A 27,033-nucleotide genomic window follows, 5' to 3' on the forward strand; every position below is an offset into this window, starting at 1 on the left:
ATTCTCTGTATTCTTAAAACTCCTGTTGTTAATAGACTCGTATTATTAAGGGAATGCAGATCTACTGATAGTATTATATTACTGGATTATGCATATAAGAAACGATCATGACTTTTATATATTCAATTCAACATAATTTCACTAATATTGGTCGTCCTGCAGGAGTCCATAGTCATGGACAGTTTTATTATAGTAGTGGCTTAATCATGTCGTCGACCTAAGAAATCTGTGTAAGGTTTATATGTATACAGTGTGAGGGTAGTGAATGCCGAGGTGACGGGTAACAGAGATGAATGGAAGGAGGGGGACATACTGCGCCGACCCTAAATAATAGGATAAGAGCACGGGGATGATGAATGTAAGATCCGTGAGCATACGAAATATTTGGACCATTTCGTGAGACGTCAATGTGATTTGGTCTACAGAGACGTCTTTCAAGAGTACATTTTACGAACTTATGACGTCGAATGCTGGGAAATACTGCGAAAATATTCATACTTTGTAACCACCTTAAAAAAAAAGAATTTGTTTTACAATACGACTTTTTTGTGTGTGTGTTACGCGATTACTCCGACATTTGTGAACCGACTTCGATGATCCATTTTTGTTGGAAAGGGGGTACGTCAATAGTAATCCCATTCAAATTTGAAGAATATATGAGTGGTAATTTAGGGGATGAATTCGGTTTATTGGATTTCACCCACTTTCGATCGAATCGATTCAATAAAACTTGACAAACAGATGTAATTCCACAAACTTTTGAGATCGGGTTTTTTTACATAAAAACGTTATTACGAACACACATAGACTTGTGTTCTTTTTTGACATTTTTATAAACCATTGGTAAATTTTTAAAACTTTAAATAATTAATTTTAGCGTGGTTCTAACATAATTTTATTTATTTTATTTAACGTTCTAACGCCCATTCTTTTTATGAAAACAACCCAACAAATGTATGTATGTAATGGTATCTTTCAAAAATGCTGACAACTGCCTTGGCCCAATGGTGCAAAGAGGGAACTGTCTGAATTTTTGGTATCTTGCCGTGGGAATCCAATTGCATCCGCATATATCTAGACCTAGTACCAATATTTTAATTGTTATAATATTTAAAGAATATAAGTAACCTTATTATATATAAATATTTATGTATACGTCCTAATAATATATTGTATTTATTATTATTATTATTATTATTATTATTTATATATTTACTTCATTGATGAGTAGTGCATTTATTTAAAATGCTTTCATGACAAGATATTCTTTGGGTGCACCCCTCTCCCAACTCTTAAATTTCTATCTTAAGGTTTTCTGGGAGAAATAGCTACTTAGCAATAAGGCCGCCTTTTGTACATTGGCTTACTCTGTGATACTTATATTACTGTTCTGTGTTGTCATTGTAATTTTAATGTACAATAAAGAATATTTCATTCATTAATTCATTCATAAATATTAGACAACATCAGACACCGTGCTCTAATCCCAAAGTAAGTACAGTACTAAAGTAAAGCACTTGTGTTATGGAAATCGGGAATAACGTTGGTACCACAAACATCCTGACCCGAGACAATACAGATAAGTTAGTTTTTCTACATTGACCCGGCCGGAGATCGAACCCGGGACTTGAGAGGTGGCGACGGAGGTCGTCATAATTGTTACTATGTTATTATTATTTTAATTAGTGTACATATACGTAATTAAACCCATTTCAATTATAAGTTACTTAAATTTTAATTAGGTGTATAAAAAGGTAGGATGTGTAGTGCTTGTATAATTCATTCGGTTTATGAATGCTATTATAAAACTGAAGAGGGACTGGCCATGTCGCCCGCAAGAAAGGCTCTTGGTGCAAGACAGTGGTAGAATGGAGACCGTAGAGCGAGAAACGCCCAAGAGGAATACCACAGATACGTTGATACGACAATATCAAAGCACTGGCGGGAACAAAGAGTTTAGAAACTGCACAAGATCGAGAAAGATGCTATAAAGTGAAGGAGGCCTACACCTTAGATGTTGAGAACGGCTAACGAAGAAGAATGAATGCTATATATTTTATATACCCCAACTTCACGGCGTTACAAATACGTCCAATAATATCTTCTAATATCTTCTCTAGTTCTTAGGTTTTCGCGACTATTACACAAAGGAAATGAAACTATTCTTTGTCGCTTTACATTTACAGCTATACTATAATAATGCTCACATTATTGCTTGTAGGTGGCAGTACTTCTTTGGACGAACTCTTTCACAAGGAGTTATAATGTGGCTGCGTGGCACATTATTATTTATTTCCAATATAAGATACTTTTGTGTAATGGTTACCAAATAGTGTTATTAGCAGCAAGATTCCCTTTAGACTTTAGGCTTTAAGAGTCGATACTACATCAGTTCGAATTCAAATTTTTCCCATACTAATACGTTTCTTTTTGCTTGGATCGAGCCGCAGGTATGCTGACTTTGTTTCAGAGTTTATTTTTTACAAACGAAATTAAAGCCATTTGAAGAATGCATATCGTATACATCAGTAATTTTCAGGTATGTTTTTTGTACTAAGTTTTGGTGACAATTTTTATTATTTGATTACTCGAATATATCATCGTGAATTATTAAATAATATTTCGGGTTACCATACTCGAATATTAAATAATACTTTATAATGATAATATATAAATATTTAAATAAAAAGAAATTGTCACCAAAATTGAGTACAAAAAACATACCTGAAAATTACCCACATGTTCTATTTAGTTCAGTTGATATAAAAAAAATCATTGGTATATGTATAGTACCAATTGAATACATCGGTTTTTTTGTAAAATTTCGAAGTTGGATACACTCTTGAGACTGACTTTATTTTTTGTTGAAAAACAGGTTAAATATTTCGATTCTTTGCATGTTTTCTATTTCATTTCAATGTGGCTACTATAGCGCATTTACTATAAGTTCAGAAATTATCCAAACTTGTTTTTGCTACAGTAAATTTAAAAAAACCAGCTATTTAACTTTTGGGTCAATTAATAATTTATTTTGTGGCTTGTATAATTTCAGAATAATTATGAAATATAATACTACAGTAATGGTTAAGCAAATTGTGTTGGAATCTGACCCTTTTCCACTACTCCTACTTTATTCCGCTAAATTCCAACTACGTACGCTTTAGATGTCTAGTGGAAGATTGATTCCTTGAGCTATGCTAGTGACATCGTTCAAAGTGATTCAGACTGTCCGAGATAAGTGACCCGCGTCACGTGTTTAGCAGCGCTTAGCAATTTTCCACGTGCGCGCATGCATGACCTCTACGTTGCTCTCCGGTCACGGATTGTGGCATTCTTTCTTTTGCCGCTTTTACAGGTGTTCACGTATCCGAGAATGCACTCCTAACGACAGCTCCAGACACTCCACTACAATACTACAGCGACATATTCGCGCCAAAATAATGGGCGGTGGGCAATGAATGTTTAAAATATTGTGAATTATAAAAAATAAAATAATTACTTACTTAAATACTACTTATTTAAAATAAAATAATGGTTGCTAGTTTTCAGGCTTCATATGGAAAATATTTGCCGTTGGAGACACCATAGCATGTGAAGACCATACCAAGTGACGGGACGAACTAGCTTCAAGCGCCTGGTGGTAAGCGACACGCCTGTTTATAGCAGTTGCAGTGCCGCCCAGACCTTTTTTGCCACCTCATCTATTTCTGCCGCCAAATAGTAATGTCAGCATTACTGTATTCCGGTTAGAAGGGTCAGGGTGCTGGTGAAATTACAGGCACATGGGACTTGTCAACTTGTCATAGGGTGACGGGTGCAGTGGCGGAGCGCCTGAGATCTTTGCGACTTAAAGAACTGAGTGGCACTGCAACTGTCATGGACAGGCATGTAGCTTACCATCAGGCGCCCGACTTGCTCGTCCCGTCACTTGATATTTTTTCGTAACCGCACTTCGATTTATGACATTCTTCCGTGGGGGGTGGGAATTGATATGATATTATAAGTGTTTTATTTAATCTTCATGTTGCTATGGTAACTGTTTGTTTGTATTTGTGAAATAGGATAATCGAAAAGATGTAAAAAATACGTATTGAAGGTAAAGGCTGATTCTATTTACACCTCCAGTTTCATTGTCGATGTGAAAGTTGTTCGGCTAATTTTAATTAGGAACTTCGCCAAGGATTGTGTTCTTGAGGTGGAAACCGTAACTGTGTTTTAAAAGTTCAACTAATGAAATTTGGTACCGTGAGAAGATTTTTTTATACTACCAATGTAAATAATTGCTTGGAACTTGTGCAAATGGCTACTGAAAATAATGACCTCAATTATTAACGTAACGTAATTAAGCCCTTTACTCACATTCATACTTACCTAAAACAAAATTAAACTGACCAATGCGGGAAAATTAAAATTCTTAAACAATATCCCAGAGTCGATTTTTTATTATTAAAATGTAATCATTGGCGTCGATTCCAGATAGCTATAATTATAACTTTTTCATATATAAAAAAACCTCAAAAGTTTGCTTATCTGTTTTCGCTGTGTTTTTTATTTTCATTGGAATTACATCTATGTGTCAAGTTTTATTGGAATCTGTTAGCGGAAAGTGGGTGAAATTCAAGAAATCGGATATATTACCTTATTTGATATTTTCTTCAAATTTGAACGGGACCACTACTGAGGGGATACCTTTCTAAAAAGACACATCGAAATCGGTTCACGAATATCGGAGTAACAGCGTATGCTATACAAAAAAAAAATCAGCCCAATTTAGAACCTTATAATAGGATTTTGAAATCGGTTAATTATAACTTAAATTTGTTTGTAACTTATAACTTAAGTTTTTAACCGATTATACTTTTGAATAGCATATTTTAATGTACTTCTTTTATGAGGTTTGGTGATGAAAAATGATGGAAGGCGACATGCGAGTGGTGGCCAAAAAGTGGTCACAGACACTTGAGACGTCGTGCAGCGAGATAGATGATCATCATTATAAACGTGTGTCGTAGATGGGTTTTTTGTAATATCAAGTGACGGAACGGACAAGTCGTGCGCCTGGCGCTAAGCGACACGCATGTCCACAGCAGTTGCAGTGGCACTCAAGGCTTTAAATTGCAAAAAACTTAAGTACACTGCAACTGCAACTGTCACCCTGAGACATAAATTTCATAATCATAATCATCAGAGGCGTGGTGCTGATAGATGATGTTAGGCGACACGCGAATGGTGGTCAAAAAGTGGTTACAGAAACTTAAGACGTCATGCAGCGAGATAGATGACAAGGTTATGGTCGTAAGTCGTAGATGGGTGAAAGTAATGTAGGATTGTAGTGATTCAAAGTATGAGAGGCCAGGGTAAATCATCACAGTTGTGTTGATAATGTGTCAATGGCAGGTTATTGTACGTTTGGTATTCTGATAATAGTTAAGAGTAGTCGCTTGCCAGTGGCTAGCCATCGAGCTACAATTCAACTGCCATTGCATTTTTTGATATTCTGCTCTACAATGGCGAGTTGATGGCATGGCAATGGCGTAGTCTATTAATTTGGAGACTTAAAAAAATACATTTAAATTTTTTATTGAATTGACATTCAATTCTTTTTTATGCGAAATTACTCCACAAGTTTGTTATAATTATTAATACAAAGTACGAACACTCAGAAAAAATTCGCTCGAATCCGGCCGGATCGAAAAAAAAGTGGAGTCTCTCTGGAATTACGATGACCAGTGGTTACAAGAAGATAGCAGACTTGGGGCTCTGTACCCTTGGGTGTGCTGTCAGGTTATGAATGATGATGATGATATCTATTTCTTTGGTTGTTAGTTTATCGGTTGTCCTTTTAATAAGGACAGGCAAAAGTTGTCAAATTTAATACCTTTTTGTATTAGTAACAACGAAAGAAATAAATGCTATTTATTTGATATTAACTTGCAGAATACGTAAGCTTACCGATGTTGATACTGCTAGATTAGTTTACTTTAGTTACTTCCATGATATAATGTCCTACGGGATTCTCATGTGGGGTAAAACGTCAGATATACAAACCATATTTGTGTTGCAAAAACGAGCGATTCATTCTGTGCACCGTTTAGGTTCTCGGGTTTCTCTCAGAGAAAAGTTTAAGAAAACTGGTATCATGACTATGGCATCACAGTACATTTACTCAAATATTTTGTATGCCCGTAAAAATATATATAATTTCATTAAGAAACAAGATTTCCATAATATTAACCTTAGAACTAAATCCAAACTCATGGTACCATTTCGTTTAACTAAGATAAAGGATTATTTTATGGGGAACTGTATATATACGTTTTTACAATAAAATTCCGGAGCATATTAAGTTTATCATTTCCTAAGTTTGAAACTTACATTATAAGTATTTTAATTGATAAAGTCATATTACAAAACTGAAGAGTACTTATGTGCTAGATAAAGATGTATGGAAAGACAACATGATTCTAGATTCCACACAATTATTATTATGATTCAAAGTGTATTCCATAGCATTTAAGTTTATTTGAAAAGAGCAATCCTTAAAGTTTCTTGTTCATTCTTCTCAGGGAGGTCAGGGTAAACGAGCAGTAGCTTAAAGAATGGCGTTTTCAAGTGTAAAAATGTTACCTATGGAATAAATGATTTTTTAACTTTGACTTTGTTTTTTTAATAGTAATTGCAATATGCGTATAAATTCAATCGTGACCTTAATAGCACATACGTTTTTTTTTGTTTATCTCAATATTCTATTTAAATATACTGTCCTTTTCTTAGTAACTACGAACGAAATAGATGCTTAAATTTATCCATAATTAAGTATAGGTCGCGGTTGGTCCAATCGGCGCCAATAAATGCCAGAGTACATTACAATTTTTGTATTGCAGCTGTTGCCTATTGCCGTAATTTGAGTTCTAGAAAGCCGTTAAAAAATAAGTTAATAAATTTGACATTAGAAAGGTGGTAATTCCACAAATTTTAAGCCGGGACCGCAATCAACGGCGGGGTTTAATGGCTAAACTACAACTTATGGCTTTGTAGAGGTGCCAAATGTTCTCGTTTAATATATTATAGAATTGATATTATATTATAATTAATATTTCAAATGAATACATTAATACTATTGATATTCTATCGAGTTTCGATTTTTTTCTTTTCTTTCTTTTTATAAAAGAAATAAGTGCACATTTGACCTCCATCCCACCTAATGGAAAGTAACGATAAGGTTGATGATGTAACATGCATACCAAAATAATGTCTATTAACTCTCGCCGTGAAAAGGACCAAGTAATAGTAACAACGTGGCAGTTCTGTACACTAAATAACATATTATTGATGTATCTATGTAAGCACCACAATTTTAGTCAAATTATTAGAAATATCAGCCAAACAGTCACAGCAATGACGGTAAAGACAATAGTAGATACCTGTTGCATCCAGCTTCTATGGATGACTGGTCACAAAAACAGACTGACAGAGATTCAAAATTAAGAGTGTTTTTCCTTTTGTATAAAACAGGACGAGGGCAGTCCTCGTAAAACCTTTGACTAGAGAGTACTTCCCTGGAAGTCACCATCGGGAAATGTGAACGGAGGTATTTAATCGATAATTTTATAGTACCAACCTGTACAAAATTGCAACATCACTACCGCGTGGCCAGGTGGAACAAATTTCCAGGAAACAAGCTACGAAATTTTCGATTGAGGAGGCTACTCATTTCGTACGTTGCTTGGATCAAAGTGCTGCTATTTCCACCAATTCATCTATTGAAGTCGTACAAGGAACGTGAATAGAGAAATTGGAGAGATTCGATTGAAATAATTCCAACGTTACTTTTCTGATCAAATGCATATATTACACTATTGTTTTATCCAAGACAATCTCCTATTAATAATTTAACCCTTATTTAGCAACTCATGGTAAATATAGACTTATAAATATATATGTTCGATATAAACAAATTATTGTATGTTCGGAGAAGGGATCCAATATCGAAATGTTTTTAATTACTGAACGGCGTTCCAATAGAGACCCAAAGTTGAAATGCCGTAATTGGATCCGGAACTGCCAATTATATAATATTTATTTGGTTTCCAAGAATGGCACCTATGAAACCACAGAACAATAAATACATTAGAAGTGGGTAGTAAGTTAGCGTCTGACGCATGAAACTATAGGTCTCGAAAGACCTGCTTGAGCTCAGTCTGCCATTTTTGCTGCGTATGGTATGATTCTGTTATTCTTTCGTGCAAATTCTCTAAAATCCTGGAAATGCATTATTGTGCTATTTCGGAGTGCAAAAATGATAGCCACACCAACAATATTACCTGTGGTGGTATTTCATATCATCGGAAAGTCCTATTCAATAAATTTTCAATTTTCTGTTTATCGAATTATTTTTTTCTTACAAGAAACGAAAGTAAAGCTTATACCCCTGCAATATGGTCGGTTCTTTTTGGAGAACTAAATTAATAACTCCAATTCGTCGTCGTTCAACAATTAACCGCTAGATGACAGCACATTGATTGAAATTTCAATATAATATCAAAACGTAACTTGCAACAATACGTTACTGATGGTATTGAACCTTCAACGATATGCCAACAGAGTAAAGCTTAAATTATATTAACAATCCAGGATTTCTTATTTCTTTTTAAATTTGAAACTACGACCAATCAATATCAATATTTTGTAGTGTTCCAAATTAAGAATTTGTGAGTTTTGGCGACATACGTTCAGATAGTAATCGAGTCTTAAGGCACTTCCATTGTTTTTTTCTTCCGTGTGTAGAATAAACAAATTGTGTTATAAACAAGTGTATAAGATTGTTATTCACTTGATTTTATACAATTCCGTGCAAGATAATCGGTTGACCCCCAGTCTAATTAGTAAAACGGTCGAAATTTTAAAGCATATAAATTTAACAAAACTAAGGAAGTTGGTAAAATACGTTTTCAAAACTAAATGTATTGGACTAAATACCGACTATCTACATTTTCCAGCATTTCACACACACACGTCTGCTGGGTACGGGTCTCCTCTGAGGCTAGGGTATAGTCCATAGTCCGCCAACCTGGCCCAATGGTTGGGGCCTTCATACGTTTTCAGAGGGTTGTGAACCTTCAATAAAAAGCTCATGTTAAATTTCAAAATTAAGCAATAAGTAGAATAAAAAAATATATTTAACAATAAAGCAATAAGTTTGATGCAGTAAGAAACGCGATCAAAGCAACAAATAAATATACGTGGTGATTTCGATACAAAGTACCTAGATTTAATTTAAATTTTTATTTAGTAACATCGTTGAATATTGATGTTATCCTAGTGGTAAAAATGAACAAATTACATAAGAAAAAGCCGTGGTAGCCTAATAGTTTGACCTAATGCTTGTCAAGCAGGGGTCATGGGTTCAAATCCGGGCTAACACTTCCGAGTTTTCGGATTTTCTTTTGCGAAGTTTAACTTGAAATTTACCATGAGCTTTTCGATGAAGAAAAACATCGGCAGGAAACCTGCTCACATCTGTAAAGCTGTTTAATAATTTATGTGAAATTTGCAACCCGCATTGCGCCCGCGGGGGAACTACAGCCCTCTTGTGAAAGAAGCACTGTGCCTACAAAGTAGGACTATATAAGCTAACTTAATTTTAGTTAAAAATTTAATAGTGAAATTAGGAGTTAGGAATATCCACAAAATCAGTCCGAAATTCTGAAATCCCAAAATACATTCTCTACTCTTGACAAAGTATTAGCTTGGTTTCACGTCAGCGTGTAATTACATTCCGTGGCCGACACCTAGGTATTCATGAAATCTCCTCTGTGGAAGGCTAGCTACTACAAAATCAAATGGTCATTGGTCGAGTGTTGAATTGAATTTGAATAATTTCTCTAGTTCCTACAGTTGGTAATTACACACATTATAATTGGATTAACACTTTAAGAGCTTCAATTCTCTTAAGTTTCTAAAGTATAATTATTTACAGCATGCTAGTCAAATTAACCGTATAAATTGTAAGAGCAATGCCACACGGTCGTCGCGTCGTAGCAACGCTATAATTTCAACGTGCTTATTGTTGCTTTTGGTGGCACGCAACTTCATTGCACCGTGTGGCATGTATCGTTCTAATTTATACGTAGTACAAGGCAGCGTCACAACGCAACTTCGTCGCAACGCTCGACGCAAGGCCTCGTATGGCATCATTCAATCTTAGGGTCGTATTCTAGAACTACTCAATGCTCAAGTCAGGACTTGAGTACGATTCAAAGCAATAGAAATCATACTCAAGTCCTTGCCATTAGAGTCGCATCTCCAGTGCTTGAAATCATACTCAAGTGTGCTCAAATCCTGACTTGAGCACTGAGTACAGTTCTGGAATATGACTCTTAAAGCAAGAATCGAAATAAAATTTTATGTGTAAAGGCCAGCGAGTTGTTGAATGTATATTAAAAATGGGTATAGCAAAATAATGACAGAAAATATAGACTTTTGCCAATTATAAACTGAGTAGGTACTTAACATTTTCATCGCCGTGGTGGGTCAAAATGACCGGCACCTCGTCTACCTACTGTAACCGTTGAGGGCGTCAAAATGACCGGCACGATACACCTAATTTTGCGATGCTTGTGCACCCCAGGTATTACACTTTATAAAATGACCAGCTCGGGCCTAACGAACTTCTGTGTTTAGGGCCACTTAGTTTTTAGGGTTTTTGTTGGCATGCCTTCTTTTCCAGACTTGGAATAAAAAAGATTTCGAATTAAAAAAAAAATTATAAAACATATTCCTATGAGACCATAAACCAAATCTTAAACCAACATTATTTTTAACATTTTTGAAAATTCTAGCCGGCGACGTATTCGTACGTGTTAAAATAAAGACATTTAAAAAACCAACAAATAAAAAAAGACGTGCTATGAGAATTGTTGACGATCCTGTGCTTACAGACGATATTGAACCACTGTCTTGGAGGAGAGACTTTGCCTCCCTATGCCAGTTCTATTGCTTGTACAATGGCCAAAGTTCTGAAGAACTGTTTGACATGATGCTAACAACAACATTTTATCATCGCACCGCTCGCATCGGCAGGGAGTTCATCCTCACACTCAGGAACCTAGTCGATCTCATAATGTACGGTTTCATAGGAGCTTTCTCCCACGTACAATTAGGTTGTGGAATGAACTCCCTGTCGGGATTTTCCCGCAGGAATACAGCATGGAGTCCTATAAAAGGGGTGTGAGAAGGGTCTTAAGGGGTTGGCAACGCGCTCGTGACGCTCCTGGTGTTGCAGGCGTTCATAGGCGACGGTGCTCACTTTCCGTCAGGCGGGCCGTATGCTTGTTTGCTGCCTATATAATATATGAAAAAAAAGTAAAATTATAACAAAATTAATTCAAATAAATGACACACTATTGATTCCAATTCATAACAAAAACGCTAATTCCTTTGCCTTTTTATCTTGCTCAAACATTTTAAAACACGCTTCGCACTAGTTTTCTTTTCTTTGTTAGGATCTTTTTGACCTTTCTAAAGTGAGAAATACTGTTAAAATGGATGTTTCATTAATCATCCCTAGGCTTTTTATTCTACAACTTTTTTTCGACATTGACATGAAGACAACAGCTTAAAGGATAAAAATGAGCTGAATCCCTCGAGATTAGATCGATCTAAAAGGCACAGGTGGGTGGTTTAAAGGGTAAATTAGAAGATCCGAAGTAAATTAAACGAATAAAAACTCTTCATTGGACATACTTATCCTTTCATCTGACAGATTTTTTATATTTCGATATTGTTGATTGAAACTGAAACTGTTGATTTTTTTTTTGTGGTAATTTATAAGACATAGGGCTTTACCGAAAGCGTTAAGTAATAGTAATGGTTAGTCTCACTGCTGGGTATAGGCTCTCACAATGAGCCCTCTCATTGTGAGAGCCCTGGGCTTTGGGCTGAATTTCTCACCATTTTCACTACTTTTTTTTTTTTTTTAGTTTCCTCACAAAGTTTTTCTTACCAAAAAGCTAATGGTAAATTTAAAATTACATTTTGCACATCAATTCCGAAAAACTCAACTCAGAAGTGCAAGCCCGGGTTCGAACCTACAACACTCTGCTTGAGAGGCGGTAGGAGAAACCATAAGGCTACCATGGCTATATCTTGTCATATAGCATTTTTTTTTTCACAAATAGTGCAAAATCTACATACTTTACTTTCTGCTGTTTTCGTAGCAGTCGAGCTCCTTGTGAAAGAGTTCGTCCAGGAAAGTACTGCCACCATACGTAGTCACATGACAGTGTCAGCGCCCTTTGAGCGACACTGCAACTGTTATGGACAGACGTGAAGCTAACCACCAAGCGCACGATTTGTTCGTCCCGTACTTACGTGGCTTAGTAACATAAAAAAAAATTGTCCATGTACCAAGGTTTATCTGTAAAGACTCCGAAGCATTTCAAAAAAATACTTTCATCTCCAATGTATGCCTATACTTACTAGACAAGCATATATGTCGAAACAAGCGAACGTCAGCTCACCTTCTCGAACTTTGCTAAATTGGTTCTGACTTGAGTCGTTGTCCAGAGTCCCCAGAGTCAATTTCACTGCTCGGGTAATCATTGTACAGAGAATTTCTTAGTTCGAGACCAGGTATATAATTTGATCAGTGTATATAATGTGATACATTATGTATAATGTATTTGTATTTTAGTAGCCGTAGAGCTCCTTTGAAAGAGTTCGTCTAGGGAAGTACTGCCTTACCTACTACTACTGCCGTACCTTACATATGTCTACCGCCACGCAGTAATGTTAGCATTACTATGTTCCAGTTTTGAAGGGTTAAAAGTGCTGGTGAAATTACAGGCACATGGGACTTGTCAACTTACGTCTCAGGGTGTCGGGTGCAGTGAGCTGAGTGGCACTGCAACTGTTATGGACAGGCGTATAGCTTACCATAAGGCGCATGACTTGTTCGTCCCGCCGTAACTTGTATTATAAAAAAATATGGAGCGTCGAAAATCTATTTAATAGAAATAAACGTATTTATTTCAGAATCTTATCCATAGTGTTAGTAACAAATTCTCTTGGGACTACCGTTAGTAGGTTTTACAATAAAATATAATGGAAATGGTCCTGGATCCATTGACCTGCCTGGATCCCAAACTTTGCTAATTTTCTTGAAACTACTGGTCATTGTAATTGGTCATTCCATTGAAACTCCATTGAGATTACATTGCAATTGTGATTGTATTTACTATTCTGTTAAGATCTATTTGCAATGACAACTGAGTCTTTGTTGAGTTGAGTCTGGACTGACAATTACTGTATGCACTCGCTAAAAAATCACCCCAAAGTCTGCAGTTGTAGTACCAATTTAACTGGTTTTGTACACCTTGCAAACCTCCGGACCTGCATGTTACAGCGGACAGCCAGCGTTTTCTTTTTATGTTCGGGTTGTCCTTTAAATGTGTATTTACGGTACAGTACCCTAATATGTACATACGGTAACATAAATCTACGAAACGAGGTCGAAGATACCTTTTGGCGTATTTAGTCTGGGTTTTTCGTTTATAGAAAGCCGAACCCCTGCATTGTTTCGCATGTCTAATTAAAAGAGCATTCTTTATTTTTCACACTGGCCCTTAATGTTGCTGAAATACAGTTTTTGGTGAGATATTATTATTGCAAAAACAAAACTTAATGCTTATTTTAAGATATTACGCAACAAACTCATATTACGTATAGGTATAGGTTAAAAACTAATTTACATGAGCAATAAGTGTTGCCATCACTGAAAAAATGGCATGACGTGACATAGTGAGTTTAGAGTTCATTGAATACTAATGTAAATTCAAAAAGTAACAATAATGGTAATAAAAATTTAAAAATTTAAAAGAAAAAGAAAAAGTTAGTGATAATAATATACATACAAATACATTAAATAACAAATAGTACAAGGTTAAATATATACATTTTTTTAATATACAGTATAACAATTATTATAAAAAATTAGGTAACAGCCAAAATGGACGAATTACTCTTCTAATATGCCGTTTAAACGAATGCTTAATATTCTCGTAAATGACAATTGTGCTGAAAGACTTGTTGTAAGGCGTGAGACGATCTCGTTCTGGCCATAGTTCGTACGACTTGGTGGAACGTAAAAAACTTTGTGAAGTTGGTTACGAGGTTGATGATGGTGCACAACAAGACGAAACAATGATACAAGGGCAGGGTTATCAAGGCGAGCGTTAACAATATCGTGGAGGAAGGCCATGTCATGAAGCTGTCTTCTATCAGAAAGGCTATGATACTAAAGTATACAAAAACATATATTGTTTACACAAATACAAGATACATATGTATATTGTCCCGTAGTTGGCCAGTACGAATGTGTAAAGAGTATTTTGTCCTTCGCTGCATAATGAATACGGTATCATAGTTTAAGTAATTTATAAAAATTACGTATCTCACCACTAAATTAAAAAAAATAAAAAACATGTTTTGATAATATAGAAAATATTATCAAAACATGTTTTTTAATAATAATAGTTGAATATTTGATAAAAATATCCGATAAAAAATTTATTGTTATGTCAGTGGGTTTCATTGATGTAAATGGAAATAGGAATTCTTTACCGTAATATAAAAATATGTAAAGAAACAATTTAAAAAAAGAAATACAAACAATAATCATTTTAATATAACAGTTAATCTTAGAAATACTAATTTCACTCAGAAAATATACATATTAGGAGTTGAAATTGTAAAAAATAATATAAATGTAAATAAGGAATGTAAGTTAGTTATTTTGGTTTTAACTATGGTTTTAACGGAATTCATTATGAAAATAAATTTTAGACTTATATGAGTATTTTGTAATATTAAAAATAATTAAACACTGGCAGGTTTCAAAATCTACTTAAGGTTTTTTAGATAGTTGTTTAGTGTTGAGTTGTGATTTGTGAATCGATTTTGACTATTCTTCTTTTGTTGTACCTCAATAGTGGTACCATTTAAATTTGAAGAAAATATTTCACCTTTAAGGGTGACAAACCAGAGGATGAATCCGGTGTCGCGCATTCTCCGCTAACCAATTTCAATAAAACTTGGCAAACAGATGTAATTCCAAGAACTTATATTTTTAGTACTCTGTACTGAGATTATTTATCTCTATCTCCACCTTCCTGGTGGGCTAGCATGACAAGCCGCGACTGGCGTGAGAACGACATAAAGCGCGACATTTCTGTGAGAGAATAGCAATATATCGCACTTTATGTCGCAATCGCGCTAGTCGCGGCCTATCGTGCTGGCCCTACTGATTCCGTTTTCAAATTTTCCTATCACGTTGTGTGAGGTTCGCCGTTACAAGGCAAATATTAAAAACCTTGTTATGTAACTGAAACGTTGACCACAAAAAGCCAAGAACAAAAAATCTTTTACAAAATACAAACGACTTTAGTTTCCCGCGTTGTGTAATTCGTCATTATGAGTGGATCTGTTTTTCAAATCCCCTTTGAATCCACCTTCCGTACTTTTTTAGCCATTTATACGCTCTACCAAGTAACAATTTTACTTAACTTTTATAAAATTTTCGATTATAAAATTATCGATTAGTTTTCTAGTATTTCTATTTCTTCTTGTTTAAGTGTAGCACCAACCTATTGTGTTTTTTTTTCTGTTTGGCCCAATGGTTGACTGGTAGAGAATGCCTTATGGCATTAAGTCCGCCATTTGTACTTCAGTGTATTGTACAATAAAGTTTAAATAAATAAATAAATAAAATTTTTAAATACTTATCCATTACAATGCAAAATAAAAGACAGTATTTTAATTCAAAATTTAATATATTACTTTATCAAGTAGAAGATTACAATAACTTTTAGAAATGTCTAGCAACCCTACATCTATACATCGTTTCCTGTAAAAAGCTAGCAATTTAAGCGTCAAGCAGGTATTAGTGGGTCACTTGAACAGGCGGGTGCAGACTGGCTCGGATAATGATCGTCTCGCCATCCCTCCTCATTCACCAGGTCCCATGGAAAGTATACTTTTTATAAGTAAGACGTGGAACCTCCCGACAAATTCTTAAATGTACCTAAAGGATATTGGGGAAGTCTCGTGTTACGTATAGCTTTCATAGCAAAAATGGGAGTCTTTAAGAGTGATGAGGAGAAATAGAATTTCAATTCATCTTGTTTTACGAGACAGGTATTTTGACATAAATGGGTACTTAAAGCACTCTTTGCGAAGATTTTTTTGCAATTTGAAAAGAAAAAATTTTAATTTTATGAAGCGAAGACATTTAATTTCACTTTAAAAGAAAACAACGTCGAATGGAAAACGTGCACGTAACACATTATATCCATCACTACTAACTCTAAAGATTATCTATAGATATTGCATAATTTAGGTAAAACACTAATAAGTTATTGATGTTATCGTAACTATACTTCTATTTCTAGTTCTCTTATTTTTAGCATTTAGTATTTGCAAGTACAAATCTCTTTTATATATATTTTATAAAGTATTTTTAAGTTTAGTTTTACATTTAAATTCTAAATTAAAAAAAATGTTAATCTAAAATATATACAAAAGACATTTGTAGCGACTGCTGCGATTCGCTACAAGTATAATATATCTTAAAAAACATAAATTTTATTAATAGAGAAATATAAGGCATATAGACGCCTAATACATCAATACGCTGGTTCCATCCCACAAAAAACACTAGCATGAGTAGACTTACTTGCACCCTTAGGAATTGAAAATAGGTCCGTGGAATCTCAATGCTCTTTTTTACAAAAAAATTATACCCTAAAGATTAATGGACTGACAGGGAAATCTGAGAATTGGCAGCTAACTTACCAAGCGAATTAGCATATCCATGTAAAAGCGTAAACCAGCCAATATTTTACGAAATCTACCGTACAAACCTAATTTTATCTACTTAATATTTTTAAGCTCCCAGTATTTAAGTTGTAAAAGTTTTTTGTTTCATTTTTATAATATCAAGTGACGGGACGAATGAGTCGTGCGCCTGATGATAAGCTACTCGCCTGTCCATAATAGTTGCAGTGCCACTCAGAGCTTTAAATCACAAAGATCTGAGGGGCACTGACACTGCGCCCGTCACCTTGAGACATAAGTTGAAAAGTCCCATGTGCTTATAATTTCACCAGCACCCTTACCCTTCAAAACCGAAACACAGTAATGCTCACATTACTGCTTGGCGGCAGAAATTGGTAAGGTGGCAGTACTTCCCTGGACAAACTCTTTCATAAAGAGCTCTACTGCTATTGAAGCACACACACAGTACAATTGTGAATGTCGAATCTGGTATGAAGCCAGAATAATTTAGATTGTTACGTAATGTACAAAAACTCACAACTAAAGAACTAAATCAATATTTAGTTCTTTAGTTGTGAGTTTTTGTGAAAATAATACTACGGTACCACCCACGATGGCGACGCATCGTGCGAGCTACAAACTAGACACCATCTTGATTTTTCTTGCTTCGGTTGTAAGGTTGTCAATAACAAATGTGATCGACATAGGTTAGAAGTCCAAGGCGGTCACGTAACCAAGCAATCGGCTTAGACTTCGTAGTTAGCTTTTTTTCTATGCATAAACGGGGAAGTCTTTCTGGAGATAAACTAATTTCCCTCTCCACTTAGTTTGACAACCATTCACTTAGTGTCATATTGTGCCATTTTTGGAATATTTTTATCAACAGTATATAATATTAAAAATATAACTTATACATAATATTGAAAAAGTTACTAAATAACTTATATATTCAAAGTGAAAAAAAAAGAACTGTTTATTAACTTTAAACGTTAATACGTTATAGTGTTTTTAAGAAGCGTGCTTATGTAGGCTTTTGATTTAAGCGCTTTTTAGCTTGAGGCTTTTATTGTTTAGAAAAACGATTAAGCCCATAGACTTAATGTTAAAGAAGCTTGCAACATTGTGTTGTCAGCGAAAAGCGAGTTAAGTATGTTTTGTAAAACACGAGTTTATTTTTTATAAATAACATTATTATTCACATTGACGAATTAATTTGTTTAGGAATCACAGATGGCGGGACTTAAGACACATAGTAAAAAATGAAATTGTTGAGCATTAAATTTGTTTCGCCTTAAAATTACCGTTCGTAGCAGATTACTATATAGTAAGCATAACATAATGAATTGCTATGTATATATTATGATCAGAATAATATCCACATATATCAGCATTATAACGCCCACCTCTTAGGATTGCCCCGATAAAAGCCAGTTAAAATAGAAAAAGACCGTAGAAGAAAACATTGTCGCTTTTCGAAGACATATTGTTTCATGTACTTATGTATAAAATCGCTATAACAGTATTGTGTATGTGAGAAAAAAATTGAGAAAAAGTAACGCACATGTCAAATAATACAATTACATAGATCTCAATATAGATACTAATCTAACAATCTACAACAACCATGTTATTGACAGCACCAAAGGGACATGGAATCGAGTTCAATTCATTTTTCGTAACAGTAATGACGATGTGACAAATAGAGTGAGTAGTAGAGACTTTTAAGACTATTAAATTACAACGTAATGTAAGTTGGTTTACAGTTATGTAATATGTAATATTTTCAACATAATTAATTAGTGTAAGGAACCTCAGCGTGTGCTAAACTGAACATACAATGACAGAATTTACAATGTTTCTTTTTCGATTACCGGTTTAACAACCTTTTACAGGTACGTTGTAAACTCTACCTTATAGACATACAATTTGTGTCCATATGTGCGAGTACCACAGTGGTCATAACGGTTAGCTCTTTTGGTCCCTGGGAATCTCACAGAAAGCGACTGATTTATAGCGATAGAGATGATTCTAGTTTGGGATCCAACCGGTTTTATAATGCCGTACTATAACAGCTTCATGATCAATATTTATTCATGCAAGGATAGGTTAACAACAGGTATTAAATTGTGCATTAAGATGCCATTCTACATAGAAATATGAAAAAAACTACTAACCTAACATTTATTTAATCAAAGTTGGAACCAATGCTGTCAATAAATTTCTACCGTTTTGCTGGAAGCTCTTTTATTTCTTTGCGAGCGCTAAAATAGCGGGGAACATAATGCCTTCATTTGCATATTTCACGAATGAGCTGTCACGGTTGTACCAAATATAAAGAAGTTATGATGGAAACTAGACCGTCAAAGAGTAATCAACAATTTCGTTTCTTTTTTTGACACTGGACCTGTTGCTGGAGTTAATCGTTTGTGATTCGTACAGAATCCATTTTTCATCACAAGTAATGATACAGTCCACTACTTTTTCATCTCTGAGTCGGTTCATTAGATCATAGTATAATAAGACTAGTATGGTAACTCCATTTATACTCGCAGCAGTGCAGCTTATATGTGTGTACGTCCGCCGTGCGCCGTGTACGGACGCACACATTCGCATAATAATGAAAGGCGCGTGGAAGTACCAGCGCAATGCAACACGAGTGCATCACAAAATTATGTGAATGTGTGCGATCGTGCACGGCACGCGACTGGCGTGCACATATATAAACTAAGCTGCTACGTTTAAATGGAGCTATCATACTTATCTTATTACACTTTGTTAGAACCACAGATTTAGTAAATATGGTAGGTATATACTAAATCTATGGTTATTAGAACTGTATTATTTGATACAAAAATGTCGCCATTGCAGGTATAATTACATAAAGCCATACTGCTAATTCCTCCGCAGTTTGCCACGGATAGGCTTCAACAATATGTCCACAACTCATTATTATTCGTCTTTACATTGGGCTAAAATGTTCCGCTGCGGGATTAGACAAAGCAAAATAGCACAATGCGTTCTTCTGTTGCATACGTTTCATAGACATCTTTAATGTTTGGATTTGTTTGCGCTGCTGCATTAGTGGCACCTGGGAATTCATATTCAAAAATTACACGTATTTTAGTTACATCCAAGTTATTATACTCATATATTATCCAAAGCCAATGCAATTTTCTTTCGTTGAATTCAAAATTAACAAGTTTACTATAAATTAGTTTTCGCTTTGACACAAAACTTCGCGCGTCGTCTTTACAAAAGATCATTTTATGCAATAAAAAAACAAATATTTTCGCCAATTTGTAATGGAAAGAAAGTTTATTCTCAAATGTTTTTTGGAACTTACGTACTTGTTTTCTATGCAACTTTATTACCAAAAGGTTTTACAATTACATTAAATACACAAATTAGTCTATAATTTGCATACAAAACTAGGCATATATAAAGCTTTTTACGTGATAAATCTTGAAAACGGTTATGAGAAAACTTAATTTTATAAACCATAATTAATCCTCGCGAAACGTGACGAAGCTAGTCTAATTAAATTAGTCCAGTTTTAAGTTAACAAAAGATATGAACTCAAACTTAATACCTGGCAACTAACCAACAATTATAACGCAATCAAATTTCAATTAATTATTCTACATTGGAGAAGATGCCATTTGTTGAACTGCTTTTACTGTGCTGTGTCAACTTCATGTACTTAACCTACCTAATGGTATTTTAGTAATATCTGTAATTTTAACCTACTAAGATCTGCAACAGGAGAAGCGCTAAACGACCAAAGCTTCAGACCCGAGCAAGTGTGTCCTCAGTTTTGTATGAAAAACGTAACTGGATTTTTTTAAATAATTTTCTAGATACCTTATGGCCCTATAGAATATATAGCGCTAAATTTGAATGCGATATTTTTATTATAATAGTAATAGACCTAGGTCTGAATCACTCACATATATGTATAATGCACACTTTGTTGAAGACGGGGCGGAAGTTTCGGATATTAAAATACTACAGATCATAAACTTATTCATAAAAGACAAGTTCGCGTAGCTCTTTGGAGTTTAGCAATTTCAGTGAAGCTATGATCGAAAGCCCGTGAAACTTGACACTTAAAATCAAAATTAAACTTAATGTCGCTTACGAAAAAACAGTGGAAAGTCCAATGCTCATCTGGGTGTGCTCTTGACACAGTTAGTAGGTACAGACCTACAATTCCGAGACAGCGCTGTCTCCTGGGTCCAATTCGTTAGTTAGTTTCTATAATATCTATGCAAATGCCTTCATCGTACCCGACATCAAGAAATATTCCTACGGCGTCTCTAGTTTCCTTTGAACATTATAATGGAAGCTTTACCTTTGACTTTGAACAGTAATCCTCGAAGGTACATATTTCTTTACAATTGTTTAGAATATACTTATTTTGAACAATTTTCTTTTTTACCTTGGTATCACCAAGTGAAGAGATGAACAAGTTATTTGCCCAATGGTAAACGTCACGCCTGTCCTTAACAGTTGCAGTGTCGCTTAGAGCCTTTAATCGCAAAGATCTGAGAGGCACTTCCACTGCGCCTATCACCATGATACATAAGTTGTCTAAGTCTTTTTTAATAGAAAACCCGTCCAGACAAACAAAATTGCAAATAATGACTGGTTCCTATGTTTAAAACAAAAAGTCAGTTGTCGTCTTTATTTTATGTCTAATACATTGTGGATGCATGCGTCTATGCCTTTTACAAAATTTTACTTCGAGTTGTATTATGTATAGAAAGAGTAACTGGTAATCTGTTTAAAAAAATCCGCCATTAAATCCGTAAATATTCACACCTTTCGAGCAATTTCAGCAATGAAGAATACGACTGAGAAGAGTATTCGTTATGGTACAATAGGACTATAACAAGGAGACGGCTGTGCCTGAAGTACAGGCAAATTTGTCAAAATTGTTTAACTTTTGATTTGACCCTTTGTGGCGTTGTTAAAAGAAAACATGAAGTTTGAAGGGCAAATTTGACAAGCAAACTGAAACGTTTATACGGTGCCTTACATGACACATCAGCTAGCAAGAGAATAAAAATAAACAGTATAGTAAATATAAATATAAATAGTAACTTATGTCTTTCCAAAGCTATCACTAGCCTCAAATGACGCCTGGTTACTATCTTTATAGAGGTTAGAACAATTATCGCGCACTCTCATAGTATTTCGCCGAAGTTAACTTCTCTTGACTAGATTCAATTTCTCTACTATCGCGGCTTTTGAATATTCGTGTTCATGCTAAGTCTATCCGTCTTTCCCGCTGTTTAGTGTCTATCTCCAAATAGCTGAATCAATAAATATTTACCTATAAAACCGGTACAGCAATCGTCGTGTCGGCATCCAAAGAACGGATATATCGGAATGTCTGAGAATATAATAGCAATACGATTATTGCTCGGAATCTTGTTCACCTTTAAGTCCAAAGTGGGCATTAACTTTAACTGTCGCGTTTAGCAAGAAAGTTTCAGACAGCCTTTATTTTTTATTGTAACTTTTCTGGTGAACAAAGTGTAGTTGCGGACACGTACCTTATTGCGTGATATTAAAAGGATGTAAAATATTCCATCAAAATGATTGTGTAACATGTCAATATTCAAAACATGTATGTAATTCAAATCCGGTTGTACTCGAAAGGAACCTTTGCAGGTGAACTGACACGTAATAATGTTAATCGAATGACGTCGTTCGTACTGTACTACCACTAACAATCTAATACAAGAAAGTGTGTAATTTTTTTTATTCACGGACAGGTTAATTGCCTCCGTGGCCGAACGGTTACCTTACTGGTTTGCCACGCAGAGGTCCCGGGTTCGTTTCCCGGGCCCGGAAGAAATATTTGTATGGTCTACATTACTTTCCCTCGTGGGTTTGGGTGTAATTTGTGGTTGTCTATGTCTGTGTCCGTGGCACCCGCGACACAGGGTTTCCTTAGTGCGGGACTATGAGTGTGTGCGTTATATTATACATGTTACAAGTAAGTTCTCATTTAGGTTATTGAGTATCTCAGAAAACATTAAAAAATAAGTAGAGAACGTATTAGAGATTTGTATACATTTTCCATTCGTGCAACCGTAGGTAAAATGGATAGTTTAAAAATTTTATCAAAAAATTCTTAAACTAGAAGTACATTAACTGTTATGTAAATTACTAATCTTCTGACTACTTTTGATAATGTAATAATTGTTATGTTAATAGAAGCTTGAGATGGAAAACTTTTCATTTGTTTGGAATGTACAAACAAGGGAAGTTATAAACAATAAAATTACAAAGCACAATGAATTTAACTCTAAAATTCTTTGAAGAAGCAGCGTTTACTCAAGAAACAGAAACAGAGTATTCTCAAGTATAATAGGTATTATTATATATCACAATTTATTAGGGTTTCTCGTAATAGTGTAGTGGGGTTACTAGTGACCGACAAGCCTCTGTTCGACTTCTCTTTTTAAATTAATTTCTAATAAGATTTAGCACACAATTTTCTATCACAGTAGCACGCTCCGTAATGTTCAGGTCAATTAATGGTGAGTGTCGATTACTGGTTTGCTAATTAGTTGCTTTTTGGTGTTCATTACGTGAGATTTAGAGAAATTGTACTTGTGTTTTTTTTAGTAATAATTATAATAGCTTTTTTATGAAACACATTACAGCGTAATCTTTCTTGAGGATTATATCTCTCAAGTAAACTATACTATTGATATATGTTAAAAAAACCGACCTCAAAAGTTCGTAGAATTACATCTATTTGCCAAGGTTTATTGGAATTGGTTACCGGAGAGTGCGCGAAATCGGATTCATCCCCTAGTTTGCCACCTTTAGAGGTGGAATATTTTCTTTCAGTTTAAATGGGACCGCTACCGAAATATCCTCTTTCCAACAAAAATATGCTCATCAAAATCGGTTTACAAATTAATGATTTTTTGTGTACGTTATCGCGTAACATACATACAAAAGTAGACCTCCTTCTGAAAGAGTTGTTCCAGGAAAGTACTGCCACATTACCTATTTCTGCAGCCAATTAATAGTGTTAGCATTACTGTGTTCCGGCTTTAAAGGGTGCTGATGAAATTACAGGCACATGGGACTTGTCTTGTGTCTCAGGGTGACGGGCACAGTGGCAATGCCCCTCAGATCTTGGCGATTTAAAGCTCTGAGAACAACTGTTATGGACAGGCGTGTAGCTTACTTTCAGGGGCACGACTAGTTTGTCCGGTCACTAGGTATTATAAATAAAAAATACAGTCGAATTAAGAACCTCCTCCTTTTTTGCGGTCAGTTAAAAAGTTATATCAAATGAGTTTGGTACGGGGCTATGATGGTGTACGTTATTATTATTATTATTTTTATTATTATTATTGTTTAAAAATCATAATAATAACGTACCGTAAAATGTCGGTCATTGGTACCTAAACCCTATTCAATTTCAGCACTGTTCTATTTTAAAGTTAAGAATGAATTGCAATCTGACAATATAAATGTCTTTTTATTTTATTTTTAATATATGTAATGGGCTACGCATATTGGCTATTGAAGATTCTAAAGCAAATTTTTTAAAAGTTTGCGAAATAAATTAATGAACGCTACGCTGGAAGTAACAAAGCATTCCTGTAACTTTTATAATCTTTTGCAATTTTCATTTAATTAAGGAAGAGCGTCTACCCTTAGCAATATAAAGGTTGATAAAAAACATTATTGTATTTTTCCTGTGAAAAAGAATAAAAGAACGCATTCGTGAAAAGTATAAATTTTTTTTTTTTTAAGTTTACGATTGCAGCAACCGTCCTGTAAAAAATGCGTCGAGAGGTGTCACACAGATAGAAAGAAAGTCAGCGACTGTGAGCTGTTACTTCCATTAAAGTACCTACGTAATATGTTGATGGATTTAAAAAAGCAGAACTAGTAGTAATAACAGACATAGCTTTTATCATCTTGTATTATATAGAAGCAGATATTAAAGAATTAGAATACAAACAATGAAGAGTTCCTCAGTTGTTTGGTAAAAAAAGTTTAACAATTTTCATTCTGAAACAAAATGCCAACGTCCATTTATAATTATGCTATTGACGTCAAAAGTAATGCATGACATTTTCTTAACTTTTGAATAGGTGCCTGTTTTGTTATTTCATGTTATTATCAACCGACTTCAAAAAAGTAGGAGGTGATCAATTCGACAGTAATTTTTTTGTATGTATGTTACGCGATAACTAAGTATTTGTGAACCGATTTTGATGATTCTTTTTTTGTTGGAAAGAAAGTGCCTCAGCAGTAGTGTCATTCAAAGTTAAAGAAAATATTCCACTAGCACACATTGTAGCACTACGCCAACTCTATTTTTTGGTTTCTGTTATTTTTGTAAACAGCCATATTTATTTACTATTACTTGTGCTACCCGATTTTTGTGATAAAAAGCAAAATTCGAAATAAAACAAAAAATGAATTTTGTGAAAAAAAGAAACTATAAAAACAGAACAGGTCCAAAAATTAAGTTGACGAAGTGTTCACTGAAGGTATTTAAGGGAAGGGATTTATCATTTATTTGGGATTTATATTTCAAATATAAACATATTTGATTAAATAAAGATAATTAATTCTCAGGACTGCCTGGACATAAACTATTGACAAACAATTTTAGTTTATTAATGATGGTATATCCACAATATGGCGTCGGTACCGACCGCATTGTATGATTTCAGATTTAGCAGCTGAAAATAAGTACATTGTTCTAAACTATTAGATATTATTCACTAAATTAACCTTTTTTTTAAAACATGGAAGTCGAAAGGTCAAAAGAACGACCGTCACCATAGTCTATGGACATTTGTTCACGTAGTGCGCTTAGTTTAATTAGCTAACGATGAATTTTATTTTTCGTATTATTTGCCGGTTTTGAACCTGAGTCAATGACCCCTGCCAACTGTGCCATTACTGAGGAATTCCTCCTCTCCCATTTAAACATTAAAAATATTTTTTTTAGGCCAATAATAATGTGCCACATAACCACATACATAGCCTGGTCTCAAATTAGAGATTGTCTTGTGCTAGGCCAAAGTTAATTGATTCCGGGACAAGCAAAACAGAACCAATTTTTAACAGCTTGTTTCCCAAATGGATCTTACCGGGAATTGAATCTAGCTCCCATAGTGCTAATCGCTGGACTACGGAAGTCATCGAAAAAATAGCGTTCTTCCTTTATATAACACGCTCGCCGTATCTACATAACTATTCTGTCGCCAGCTCGAACATGAAGTAAACGAAAATGCGGTTAATAAAACTGCCAGTCACTTGACATATTGAGTTAAGTACAATCACTCGAAGACTTTCTAAAAATTAACGATATTCCTTAAATCAATATAGAAAAAGAGAAATGGACTTACAGTATACCGTCATGAGCTATATAATTTTACTTAAATGACATAAACATCATTTTCAAGAGGCGTATTTATGACGTTGTACCCTTATAAAAGTTATGTTGAATAATAAATACAGAGTAGTCAACTGTTATGGCAGTTAATTGTAATTTTATTAGTTCATTATTTAATTAAAGGCAATTTGATAAGAACAGTTTCTTTAAATTATCAAATTATTGTCGTAAAAATGTCCAGAACAAAAAACAATGAAAATGTCTTACCAAATATTTCGAATTCAATCCTTAAAATCACATATGCGTCATAAAAGACTCAGTTCATCACAATATGATACGTAATTCACTAAATAGAATGATTCACTCTGCACGTGTTTCACTGTATCCTGCACTTTCACTCGATGAAAGCGGCTCCGTACAATGTTGTAAGTAGCTGGTGTGCACGGGCACAGTGGCTTGCGCCAGTTCTAGCGTCACACTGGCTGCGCAAGAGCCTCTTTCGCCCCTCTACCTCGTTTGAGAGTAGATTTACCTCCATTATATTAAGCGCGCTACATAGTTTACCATAAACTAAAGAATAATTCAAATGTAGAGCATAAACATTCAATTTACAGCGTGAATTTTAAGCATAGTAGGTACAGTTAGTGGAAAATGTCTTCTAAAGTGGTTTAGAAACGTTTTTCTACTGTAAATAGAATTAACAACATACATGCCTCACTCAACAAAAAAATAAAATTGCCCTACGTCGTTATAAAATTTATAGAATGTGCTGATAAAGAATTTATGTTTCAAAAGGAATTAATTTTATTTTT

The 27,033-nt window shown here is 34.6% G+C and overlaps 1 protein-coding gene across 1 annotated transcript in view; it reads right to left on the reverse strand.

Moving 5' to 3' along the window:
* LOC113231793 (tyrosine kinase receptor Cad96Ca) overlaps positions 1-26,674 on the reverse strand; it is an 86,196-nt gene extending 59,522 nt beyond the window's left edge. Inside the window, exon 1 of the mRNA XM_026466325.1 lies at positions 26,489-26,674. The gene's annotated coding sequence lies outside the window, so the exon portion shown is untranslated. The remainder of the gene's footprint in view (positions 1-26,488) is intronic.
* Between the last annotated feature and the right edge of the window lie 359 nt (positions 26,675-27,033).

The sequence above is a fragment of the Hyposmocoma kahamanoa genome, unplaced genomic scaffold (genome assembly GCF_003589595.1).
Source record: "Hyposmocoma kahamanoa isolate Upper Pololo Valley unplaced genomic scaffold, ASM358959v1 66, whole genome shotgun sequence".
Classification (NCBI taxonomy): Eukaryota; Metazoa; Arthropoda; class Insecta; order Lepidoptera; family Cosmopterigidae; genus Hyposmocoma; species Hyposmocoma kahamanoa.